At 42.9% G+C, this 13,136-nt stretch overlaps 1 long non-coding RNA gene across 2 annotated transcripts in view; it reads right to left on the bottom strand.

Moving 5' to 3' along the window:
- The window catches only part of LOC120555408, a 63,162-nt gene that overhangs the window by 19,056 nt on the left and 30,970 nt on the right, over window positions 1–13,136 (bottom strand). For both annotated transcript variants that reach the window (XR_005638708.1, XR_005638707.1), the window contains exon 2: window positions 5,218–5,292. This is a non-coding gene — a long non-coding RNA (uncharacterized LOC120555408). The remainder of the gene's footprint in view (window positions 1–5,217; window positions 5,293–13,136) is intronic.

Below are 13,136 nucleotides of genomic sequence, written 5' to 3'. Positions count from 1 at the left end.
CCTTTGCTGTGGCGGCTCCTAAATTAAGGACTGATGTGCCTCTGCACGTTAAACAGGCCTCTTCTGGGTCTGTTTTTAAATGCCGTCTTAAAACCCATCTCTTCTCTGTGGCCTTTGACACCTAGTATGATGTTGACTTGATGTACTTTTTTTTTTATTATTGTGCAACTAATATTTTGTATTCATGTTACATTGTTATGTATTTTATTTTTGATGTTTGATTTATTTTTCTGTACAGCACTTTGTTCAACTTTTGGTTGTTTTAAAGCGCTTAACAAATAAAGTTGGATTGGATTGACTTACATTACCTTGCGATTGCGCGTGAATTGATGCCGCTGCTCGATTATGGAAAAACTATACAATCACGATTATTTCAGTCAATACTGTAATCACGATAATTTAAACACGATTATTCGTACACTTCTGGAAAGATGTTGCAATTATTGAACTTAAAAAAAAAAACAGTGGGGAAAAAAGTTAAATAAATCAACAGTAGAAAAGGACACATACAACTGTGAAATTTGCCTTAATACTTTAACCTATTTAAACTAATTAAACTTTTTTTCCAGAACACAAGAGAAAATAAAGTTTACTTTGCAAAACGTAATGAGCTAAATATTTGTTTCTCTCGATGATTCTGTTTTTGGGATCATTGGGAGCCGAAATCATAATCACGATTATTATTGTCCGCTGTATACGGAACGCTTCCTACAGCCAAGAACTGCCCCAGAAATACACAGAAAGACACAGTATAGGTCACTTAGTCGCTTATGTATACTGTGTTTGGATATTCTATGAAGTTTTTAATGCTATTATGTTTTTAACATTGTTATTATTGAGTGGTGCTGAGAGAGTGCTAAGGCACATTGTATTTCATTGCTGTGGTACTTCGTACTAATATGCATATGACAATAAACTTGAAGTGAACTAGATTTTGGAGTTAGGTAGTTGGACGGCCAACAGAGTCACACACACACACAGACTACAGTGAAACCTCCCCCCCCCCATATCTGAGAGCTTCTTCTGAAGAGAGAGATGCTTTTATCTATTCCTTATGATCCCTTCTACAGTCAAAGACAAGTCAAATGTCACAGCGTGTTGTACAAGCGAACAGTCGCATAACCACAGCCTCGCAGCACGTCAGATTCTTCCAGTTATGATCCACTGCTCTGATCACACTCTTCAAATATGTGGTCAGATATTAATTTATTTGTTTATTCAGCAGGGACAATGGACAGTCACTGATTGTCCCAGAACTTGCTTTAAAACAGTCCTTCCAGAAAAATGCGGAGTTTTTTACTTGATTGTTGCGGGGCAAAAATCCTTGATTATGCGGCACGTTTTCTTAAAAAAATGCGATGGAATATGCTATATGATATTTATGCAGTTTTTTGTTTTATTAAAATGTTTACAGACAGTACAACCTATGTCACCATCACAACCGACACAACATCTATATCATCCACTGTCCGGTTTTACGAATACAGAAAGAAGAAAAAAAAAAAACATCACGTGCCTTACATTACAATACATTATTCTATTAGTCAAACACTATATTGGATTGGAACAGAACCGGTGCCTTATATTCAGACAGACAACCCCTCTATTGCCATCAGGAAGGAACCCCAGACCTGATTTAAGATATCCTCTCTCCCCATTACTCTGTAAGTGACTCGCTCATACGTAGCCATTCTTTTCATTTGTTCAGTCCATTCTCTAAAACAGCACAGAGCAGATGACTTCCAGTGCCGCAGAATTATTCTACACCCTGTTGTAGTAGCCAGACGTATCCATAGTCTTTGTCTACCGGTCAGAGTGTTATTGTCTGGCAGCAGACCCAGAATACACAGAGCTGGGGTCTTGGTGAGTTGTAATCCGAATAGATCATTCAAGAGGGTAACAACCCTATCCCACAAATGTGCATTTTTTTCACAAGAATACAACATGTGTACCGGAGTACCCACTTCCTTCTCACACCTCCAACATGTGTTACTGTCCTTAAGTTTTAGGTTGGCCATTTTACTGGGGGTCCAGTGGTTTCTATTAAGTAATTTGTACAGAATAAGCTGAGATTGCGCTTCACGAGAACATTTATGCCAAGACGCAACCAACTTCATCCATCTATCAGCTGAGCGGGATATTTATGCAATTTTATGCGCTGAAATTGCGGGAACTTGCGTAATTATGTCACTTCATAACGTTCCCATGGCAACAGGGGCTAAATGGCTGCTCTTGTGTGAAGTAAACGCAACATTTTTCAACTTTCTGCTGAGATACAGTACAGGCCAAAAGTTTGGACACACCTTCTCATTCAATGAGTTTCCTTTTTATTTTCATGACTATTTACATTGTAGATTCTCACTGAAGGCATCAAAACTATGAATGAACACATATGGAATTATGTACTTAACAATAAAGTGTGAAATAACTGAAAACATGTCTTATATTTTAGATTCTTCAAAGTAGCCACCCTTTGCTTTTTTATTAATAAGGGAAATAATTCCACTAATGAACCCTGACAAAGCACACCTGTGAAGGTAAAACCATTTCAGGTGACTACCTCATGAAGCTCATTGAGAGAACACCAAGGGTTTGCAGAGTTATCAAAAAAAGCAAAGGGTGGCTACTTTGAAGAATCTAAAATATAAGACATGTTTTCAGTTATTTCACACTTTTTTGTTAAGTACATAATTCCATATGTGTTCATTCATAGTTTTGATGCCTTCAGTGAGAATCTACAATGTAAATAGTCATGAAAATAAAGAAACACATTGAATGAGAAGGTGTGTCCAAACTTTTGGCCTGTACTGTATATTATGAGACTTTTTTGCAACGAAAATGTGGGGATTATGAAATCATGCAAGCACCGCATTTTTTGCACAGAAATCGGCAATTTATGCGGCATATTTGAAAAATCGCAAAATCAAGTTTTTCTGGAGGGACTGATAAAAGCTAGATTTCATCAGCAGTCCGGGCAGGAGAATCCATTTCATCCCTCAAGCTTTTTTCCTTCGCCTCTGGACGCTGACAGAGACCCCTCAGGAGAGAAAACCTGTCCCTGTCCTGGGAACCCAAACTCATTAAACACGAAGGACTCCAGCCCCCGCAGAGACCCAGACGACCCAATCAGCATCATCTAATGTTTGTTATCTGTCCAATCAGAGGCCGGGAGCAGTGGAGGGGGTCACAGGTCAGAGGATTAGGAGCGAGGCATTGTCGGTGCGTGCCCTGTGGTCATGTCAGGTCACCTTTGTGTGTGTGTGTGTGTGTGTGTGTGTGTGTGTGTGTGTGTGTGTGTGTGTGTGTACCTGCTGTGTGCAGAAATGCAACGCCTCTGACTGATTGATGTGCTCGCCTCTCGGCTGCAGATGACCTCTAAGACTTCTAATGAGCTTGTACACACACACACAGACACACAGAGACACAAACACACGCACATACAGACACACACACACACACACACACACACACACACGCACACAAACACACGCAGACACATATAAACAACACACACACACACACACACACACACACAAAAACATATACACAAAGACACACACACACACACACCAGTGGTGGAATCTAACTGAGTGCATTAAATCAAGTACATTTTAGGTAATTGTACTTTACTTGAGTGTTTACTTGTACAGAGTATTTTTACAGTGTGGTATTAGTACTTTTACTTACGTAAAATATCTGAATACTTCTTCCAAGAGAGAGACACACACACACACACACACACACACACACACACACACACACACACACACACACACACACACAGCCTTCCCTGTTAATACACAGACGCACACTCACAACTCTCATCATAACACACATGCAGACACACACGTGCACACACACACAAAAACACAAGCACACACACGCGCGCGCAGACACACACAAACACACACGCACACTCACACACGCACACACACACTCACACACACACACACACACACAACACACACACACACACACACACACACACACACACACACACACACACACACACACACACACACACACACACACACACACACACACACAAGTCAACATTCTCTGATGTCAGTGTGTTGAATGTGAATATTGTTCTAGTGTCTTCTCTCCTCTGGGACAGGACACTGAAGATCTTTGAGTCAGGATGTCATCTTGGGCTTTTTTGGGGAAACACTGATCCACATTATTCACCATTTTCTGACATTTTAGAGACAACCGCAACTAATCGATCGACAGAACAAGCGACTATGAAAATGGTCCTTAGTCTCTTATTAGTACGGTCTGGTTCAGTCTCAGTAACTCTGATAGAGAGAAGACTTCCTGCTCAGCAGCAAACCGCAGAGAGACAGTTACAGACCAAGAGGTTTTACCACATTAAGGGACCACTAAGGTCTATATAAAAGAGACTTCAGATACAGTATTAGGGGACCACTAAGGTCTATATAAAAGAGACTTCAGATACAGTATTAGTGGACCACTAAGGCCTATATAAAAGAGACTTCAGATACAGTATTAGGGGACCACTAAGGTCTATATAAAAGAGACTTCAGATACAGTATTAGGGGACCACTAAGGTCTATATAAAAGAGACTTCAGATACAGTATTAGGGGACCACTAAGGCCTATATAAAAGAGACTTCAGATACAGTATTAGGGGACCACTAAGGTCTATATAAAAGAGACTTCAGATACAGTATTAGGGGACCACTAAGGTCTATATAAAAGAGACTTCAGATACAGTATTAGGGGACCACTAAGGTCTATATAAAAGCATCCAAAAAGCAGCATGTCATGGGACCTTTAAGTTTTTTTATTATAATTTTTAGCGGGGCTGAAAAAACAAATGGTCTAAAATCGCCCATGTCTCATGTCATTCAGAGACAAGGCAAATAAATCAGAAAACCAACCAACCAGTCACGTCAACACGAATGCAAAGGAATCCACAACAAAGAGGTGAAACCTTTCTTTCGTTTTCTGTGTACTATCCGTGAGTCTCACACATAAACCGATACCCCTTATTGTCTCCATAACGGCTGATTTTATACTTCACATGCAGCCATTTTCCTCGCCGATGATAAAACCATTTCACACTCCCACACACACACACACACACACACACACACACACACACACACACACACACACACAATCACTGAGCGGAGGAGACAGGAGTGCAAGTGTAAGAAGAGAATATAAAATAAACCAGCATTTGTTCCTCACCAGATTGGCAGATGTAAAAACCAGCGTTGGGGAAACTGTGACGACTCCGATGGAAACCTCCGGAGAAAATCCAGTCTGCAAAGAAATACAGAAAAGCAGGTATGAGAAGACGGAGAGAAAAACGGGCTGAATATCAAACGAGATAAGCGACAGAGGATCCATTGAGCTGTCAGTCAAACGGCAGAGAAAGCTGCTCTTTGCTGTCATTATTAAAAGAGAAATCACAAGATCAGTTTCTTAAAATTTCGTCTCGTTGTTGTTGTCGTCATTAGCGCTCATCACTTGTCAAATAAAACGACAAACTATTTTGATAATCTATTAAATCTGTTGGAGTCAAACTTATGATTGCAGCTTTGTTTCTTCTGGAAACTGTATGTCTTTGAGTTGTGGACAAAATAAGACATTTGAGGACGTTATTTTTCACCATTTTTACCATATATAGTTGCAGCCAGTTTTGTAGTCAAGACCACCTAAACCGAGTCCAAGTCATCACCAAGACCAGAGCGTATCGAGACCGAGACAAGACCGAGACTTTTAGGGGTTGAGACCGAGACAAGACCGAGACTTTGAGGGGTAGAGACCAAGACAAGACCGAGACTTTGAGGGGTTGAGACCGAGACAAGACCGAGACTTTGAGGGGTCGAGACCGAGACAAGACCGAGACTTTTAGGGGTAGAGACCGAGACAAGACCGAGACTTTTAGGGGTAGAGACCGAGACTTTGAGGGGTTGAGACTGAGACAAGACCGAGACTTTGAGGGGTAGAGACCGAGACAAAACCGAGACTTTGAGGGGTAGAGACCGAGACAAGACCGAGACTTTGAGGGGTCCAGACCGAGACAAAACCGAGACTTTGAGGGGTAGAGACCGAGACTTTGAGGGGTTGAGACTTAGACAAGACCAAGACTTTGAGGGGTAGAGACCGAGACAAAACTGAGACTTTGAGGGGTTGAGACCGAGACAAGACCGAGACTTTGAGGGGTCGAGACCGAGACAAGACCGAGACTTTGAGGGGTCGAGACCGAGAAAAGACCGAGACTTTGAGGGGTCGAGACCGAGACAAGACCGAGACTTTGAGGGGTCGAGACCGAGACAAGACAGAGACTTTGAAGGGTCGAGACCGAGACAAGACCGAGACTTTGAGGGGTTGAGACCGAGACTTTGAGGTGTAGAGACTGAGACAAGACCGAGACTTTTAGGGGTAGAGACCGAGACAAGACCAAGACTTTGAGGGGTCGAGACCGAGACAAGACCGAGACTTTGAGGGGTCGAGACCGAGACAAGACCGAGACTTTGAGGGGTCGAGACCAAGACAAGACCGAGACTTTGAGGGGTGGAGACCGAGACAAGACCGAGACTTTGAGGGGTCGAGACCGAGACAAGACCGAGACTTTGAGGGGTCGAGACCGAGACAAGACCGAGACTTTGAGGGGTCGAGACCGAGACAAGACCGAGACTTTGAGGGGTCGAGACCGAGACAAGACCGAGACTTTGAGGGGTCCAGACCGAGACTTTTAAGGGTTGAGACCGAGACTTTGAGGGGTTGAGACCGAGACTTTGAGGTGTAGAGACTGAGACAAGACCGAGACTTTTAGGGGTAGAGACCGAGACAAGACCGAGACAAGACCGAGACTTTGAGGGGTTGAGACCGAGACAAAACTGAGACTTTGAGGGGTAGAGACCGAGACAAGACCGAGACTTTGAGGGGTAGAGACCGAGACAAGACCGAGACTTTAGGGGTTGAGACCGAGACAAGACCGAGACTTTGAGGGGTAGAGACCGAGACAAGACCGAGACTTTGAGGGGTCGAGACCGAGACAAGACCGAGACTTTGAGGGGTCGAGACCGAGACAAGACCGAGACTTTGAGGGGTCGAGACCGAGACAAGACCGAGACTTTGAGGGGTCGAGACCGAGACAAGACCGAGACTTTTAGGGGCTGAGACCGAGACTTTTAGGGGTCGAGACCGAGACAAGACCGAGACTTTTAGGGGTAGAGACCGAGACAAGACCGAGACTTTTAGGGGTTGAGACCGAGACAAGACCGAGACTTTTAGTGGTAGAGACCGAGACAAGACCAAGACTTTTAGGGGTTGAGACCGAGACAAGACCGAGACTTTAGGGGTAGAGACCGAGACAAGACCGAGACTTTGAGGGGTCAAGACCGAGACTTTTAGGGGTCGAGACCGAGACTTTTAGGGGCGGAGACCGAGACTTTTAGGGGTCGAGACCGAGACTTTTAGGGGTCGAAACCGAGACTTTTAGGGGTAGAGACCGAGACTTTAGGGTAGAGACCGAGACAAGACCGAGACTTTTAGGGGTAGAGACCGAGACAAGACCGAGACTTTTAGGGGTCGAGACCGAGACTTTGAGGGGTTGAGACCGAGACAAGACCGAGACTTTTAGGGGTTGAGACCGAGACAAGACCGAGACTTTGAGGGGTCGAGACCGAGACTTTTAGGGGTTGAGACCGAGACAAGACCGAGACTTTTAGGGGTAGAGACCGAGACAAGACCGAGACTTTGAGGGGTCGAGACCGAGACTTTTAGGGGTTGAGACCGAGACAAGACCGAGACTTTTAGGGGTCGAGACAGAGACAAGACCGAGACTTTTAGGGGTAGAGACCGAGACAAGACCGAGACTTTTAGGGGTCGAGACAGAGACAAGACCGAGACTTTTAGGGGTAGAGACCGAGACAAGACCGAGACTTTTAGGGGTCGAGACCGAGACTTTTAGGGGTAGAGACCGAGACAAGACCGAGACAAGACCGAGACCTGCATTCTCTTGGTCTTGTCTCTGTCTCGAAACACTCTGGTCTTGGTGATAACTTGGTCCAGTTTTAGCTGGTCTTGACTTCAACACTGGATGCCATATCAATTCATTTCAGAACAGCAACCGTTTCTGCACAATCGGGCCAATAACCACGAGTCAAAGTGCAAAATCATCACTGACTTCAATTACAATTCTTAGAAAGAATAGAAATGAAAAAAAAAAAGAAATTAGAACAATAATACAGAGAGAGAACCTTACAGAGTTATAAAATCCTGTGTCAGTTCATTGTGAACGCCTGTTTTTTCATATTCACAGATATGTAACTCAGAGTGTCTTGCATAATATTTCATCTTCCCACCGTTGCTGCAGAACAACATGCCCCCCCACCAACACTGCCTCTCATGTTTTTTCCATCCTGTGCTATTTTCGGCCCCAGCACCGGGCTAACCTATTGGGCTTTTACAGCAGCATCGCATTAGCAGCCACTTTCGAATCACAGCGGGAGATGGATCTTTTGTGGCTGAGGTGATTGACGAGAGAAGACCGCGCAGAGAGGGACCGCCGAACAGCGCCGTGACTCATCCGAGAACACATGCATTAAGGAAAACATAACAGGCCTCATGGCATGCACAAAGAGACACAAGGTTTTCTGAAGATTTTAAACCCAAATACAAAAGCATCCTGGGAAGTAAGACCCTTTGATTTTTTTTGATAACTCTGCAAACCCTTGGTGTTCTCTCAATGAGCTTCATGAGGTAGTCACCTGAAATGGTTTTACCTTCACAGGTGTGCTTTGTCAGGGTTAACTAGTGGAAGTTTTTCCCTTATTAATAAAAAAAACAAAGGGTGGCTACTTTGAGGAATCTAAAATATAAGACATGTTTTCAGTTATTTCACACTTTTTTGTTAAGTACATAATTCCATATGTGTTCATTCATAGTTTTGATGCCTTCAGTGAGAATCTACAATGTAAATAGTCATGAAAATAAAAAGGAAACACATTGAATGAGAAGGTGTGTCCAAACTTTTGGCCTGTACTGTAAGCTCATTGGCTCAACAAAATGTCATCTGATGCGTTTTGTGAAACGCTCGCACTGCGACAGTCGTTCATTTGAAGTCCCAACTTCAAACGCTCAGGGCCTTCTCGCTGCAGCGGGTTCTCGTGAATTTCTTCAACAGCAACTTCTACAGACGTACCATTGAGTCTCTGACCGAAGGGATTATCTGCAGTTCGTAGAACATAAAAATTATTTTCTTCTTGTGTTCCGACTGGACCAATTTGGGGATTTTTAAGTTCCTCTGGGCTGCAGTTCCTGGAACTCTTTCAGCTCCTACTTCAGGGTTAGGGTCTTTTCGCTGTTCCCTTTTCAGCATAGGGACCTAGGTCAACAAGGGTCAGGTTTCAGAGGAGTTTTTCGAGGGGGGGAGGGGGGGGGTGGTGATGGCGCAGTGGATTTGACACATGCCTTTGGTGCGGGAGACCAGGGTTCGAATCCCAGTGCGATACATCAACCAATGAGTCCCTGAGCAAGACGCTTCGCCCCTAGTTGCTCCAGAGGCGTGTGACCTCTGACATATACAGCAATTGTAAGTCGCTTTGGATAAAAGCATCAGCTAAATGACATGTAATGTAATGTAATGTTTCCGTTACAGACAGACAAACAACGGGACAATTTTAACAATTTTCGCCATCTTTATTCATCACTAAAATTCACTTCTGACAACGTTTTAGGCGAGAAATGAACTGTTAACATTTCGAATATCGGCAGTCTTGCGAAAATTGATCCCTTACCCCTCCTATAGTCCATGTGGCCACTGGGCCAGAGCGAATGCAAATTGGAAAAAAAAACGGTTTTGGGGGAGAGTAGTTAGTAGAACTGCTTAGAAGTTGACTTTTCCTATAACTACGTTCCTGTGACTACCTGGTCGGAAAGCGGCTTATTATCACATACTGCATCACTACTTGGTATCATGGCTGCGCCGCGGACAACAGGAAGGCACCAGAACGCGTCATCGCTGCTGCAGCTCAGGAAATCATCGGAGCACAGCTCGCAACACTGGAGGAAATTCACAGAAGCCGCTGTAGCGAGAAGGCCCTAAGCATCTGCAAGGACCCAACCCATCCTGGACACTGGCTCTTCACCCTCTCGCCATCTGGCAGGCGCTACAGAGCACTCTACGCCCGCACCAGTAGTAAGTAAGTAAGTAAGTAAAATTTATTTGTATAGCACCTTTCACAGATAAAAATCACAAAGTGCTTCACAATGAAATGCAATTCAGTAGGCTAAGCAACCGGTTTTATCCACATGCAGTTGCACTGATGAACACACTCCACCTCCTCTGCCCCCCCCACCACCAAGCCAACCTGTGTGCTAGTGTAAACACATTAGTCACTGCAAAAGCATTTTTATGGGTGCAAAGTGCAATTTGCATATTTGCATATCATGTGTAATTATGTATTTATTTACCTTATTTATGTATTTTAGTTTTTTTAGCTGTGGGCATCTCAGGTTTGTTCCAAACAATGTCTCGTTGTATCTGTGTACAATGACAAATAAACTATGTTATCTGCTCTTAACACTAAAACCTGTGAAATACATCACGTGATGGAGGAAGTCTTAATGCAGACCAGGGATATTTGAGACGCTGGTGCTCTTCCAGCTTTGTGTTGGTCTCTCTCAAACACGACAATAGCCGCTTTCCGACCGGAGGGATTTTTGCAGTTTTGCAGTTTAAATAAAATTCTCTTTTTTTCTCGTGTTCCGACTGGACCAATTTGGGGATTTTTAAGTCCCTATGGCTGCAGTTCCTGTAACTCTTTCAGCTCCTCCTTCAGAGCAGGGTCTTTTCGCTGTTCCCTTTTCAGCATCGGGACCTAGGTCAACCAGGGTCTGGTTTTCGGTACAGACAGACCAACAACGGGCCAATTTTAACAATTTTCGCCATCTTATTCATCACTAAATTCGCTTCTGACAACGTTTAAGGCGAGAAATGAACTGTTAACATTTCGAATATAGGCAGTCTTGCAAAAATCGATGCCGAATTGACAATTTGCCTCAAAGTTTTTGGAGGCGGGAAGCTCCATGAAGTGAGGCGACAGCCGGCAGGCGCCTGCCCCCGGCCACGAGCTCGTCGCTCGGCCATGACTGGCTCAGAGACCCCCGCTGTAGGCCGGAGGTCTCTCAGACCGGAGACAGACACACACACACACACACACACACACACACACACACACACACACACACACACACACACACACACACACACACACACACAGCAGCCGACAGAGGCCGGGGAGAGAGAGATACCCGTTTCTCTTCAGGAGACTTGTTTAAATTATGACAAATATGCTATATACATTAGATTTAGTTCATACTTTTTTGGTGTATTTGTTTCCTGATTTTAACGCTATAAAGACCGTTGCCGTGCCTGCATCACTCCCTTACCCCTCCTATAGTCCCTGTGGCCACTGGGCCAGTGTGAATGCAAATGGGAAAACCGGTTTTGGGAGAGAGTAGTTAGTAGATCTGCTTAGAAGTGGACTGTTCCTAGAACTACGTTCCTGTGACTACCTGGTCGGAAAGTGGCTAATGTCCTCCATTAGGAAATGGTTCTCCAAAGCCCCTTTTTCGCCCCCATGCACTGTAAGCCTTAACTTGTCCAACAAGCTGAATGTGAGAACGCTAACCTCCTAAAAACAGTTGGACAGGACATGAAATGGTCTTCACTAGGGCTGGAAATCACAACTTTTAATCACGATACAATATTATAATCGATTCTTTGGTAGAGCTGGGTACCGATTCAATACTTCTTAGGCACCGACTCTAACCTCTGTGGCAGCTCAGTTTCAAACAATCCTAAAAAGGAAACACTGCAAATACAAACTTTTAACTGAATAATGTAAACCTCATCAAATAAGGAGAGAGCCAATAAGCTCGCAGCATGAAAAATCGCCAACTATTTAAGATAATCGATTAACAGGTTCGAGTCATTTCTTTTGTTGAATGGAAAAAGCAGTCAAACTCTTCGGATTCCAGTTTGTAAAAGTCACGTTCTAGTTCACGTGTGTCAAACTCGAGGCCCGCGGGCCAAACCTGGCCCCTTGCAGATTATGATCCGGCCCGCATATCAATTTAGGTTCCCAATACAGTTTGTCTAGTTGTTTGTCGCTTTTTCTGAAGTTTTTGTCATTTTGCAGACGCTTTTGGTGCCATTTCTTCCGATTGTTTTTGCCACTTTTTCTGACGTTTTTGTCGCTTTTTTCTTTGATGGCTAAGTTACTTTTTTTGGGGCTTTATGTGGACCAAACTGTAAGAGAGAAGACTATATGAGACACGCAATGCAATAATCCAGTAAAAGATCCTTGACTTTTTCAATGAAATAAAAGCATGTGAATAAACTAAACATGTCTGGCCCTTGATGTCATTCTTAGTTTCCAGCGTGCATATATCTATATTATTCTTACTATTATAATGTTACTGCTAAATTGCACATATCTGTACATGCTCTTCATACATTGTTCATATTACATATCCATATTTATTCAGTTTTTCTTATAATATATTCTGTTAATACACTGCATATATCTATATTATTCTTACTACTATTATAATGTCACTGCTTCTACACTGCACATATCTGTACATGCTCTTCATACATTGTTCATATTACATATCCATATTCAGTTTTTCTTATAATATATTCTGTTAATACACTGCATATATCTATATTATTCTTACTACTATTATAATGTCACTGCTTCTACACTGCACATATCTGTACATGCTCTTCATACATTGTTCATATTACATATCCATATTCAGTTTTTCTTATAATATATTCTGTTAATACACTGCATATATCTATATTATTCTTACTACTATTATAATGTCACTGCTTCTACACTGCACATATCTGTACATGCTCTTCATACATTGTTCATATTACATATCCATATTTATTCAGTTTTTCTTATAATATATTCTGTTAATACACTGCATATATCTATATTATTCTTACTACTAGTATAATGTCACTGCTTCTACACTGCACATATCTGTACATGCTCTTCATACATTGTTCATATTACATATCCATATTTATTCAGTTTTTCTTATAATATATTCTGTTAATACACTGCATATATCTA

Source organism: Perca fluviatilis, chromosome 3 (assembly GCF_010015445.1).
Source record: "Perca fluviatilis chromosome 3, GENO_Pfluv_1.0, whole genome shotgun sequence".
Lineage (NCBI taxonomy): Eukaryota > Metazoa > Chordata > Actinopteri > Perciformes > Percidae > Perca > Perca fluviatilis.
This window is presented reverse-complemented; position numbering and strand designations above follow the sequence as displayed.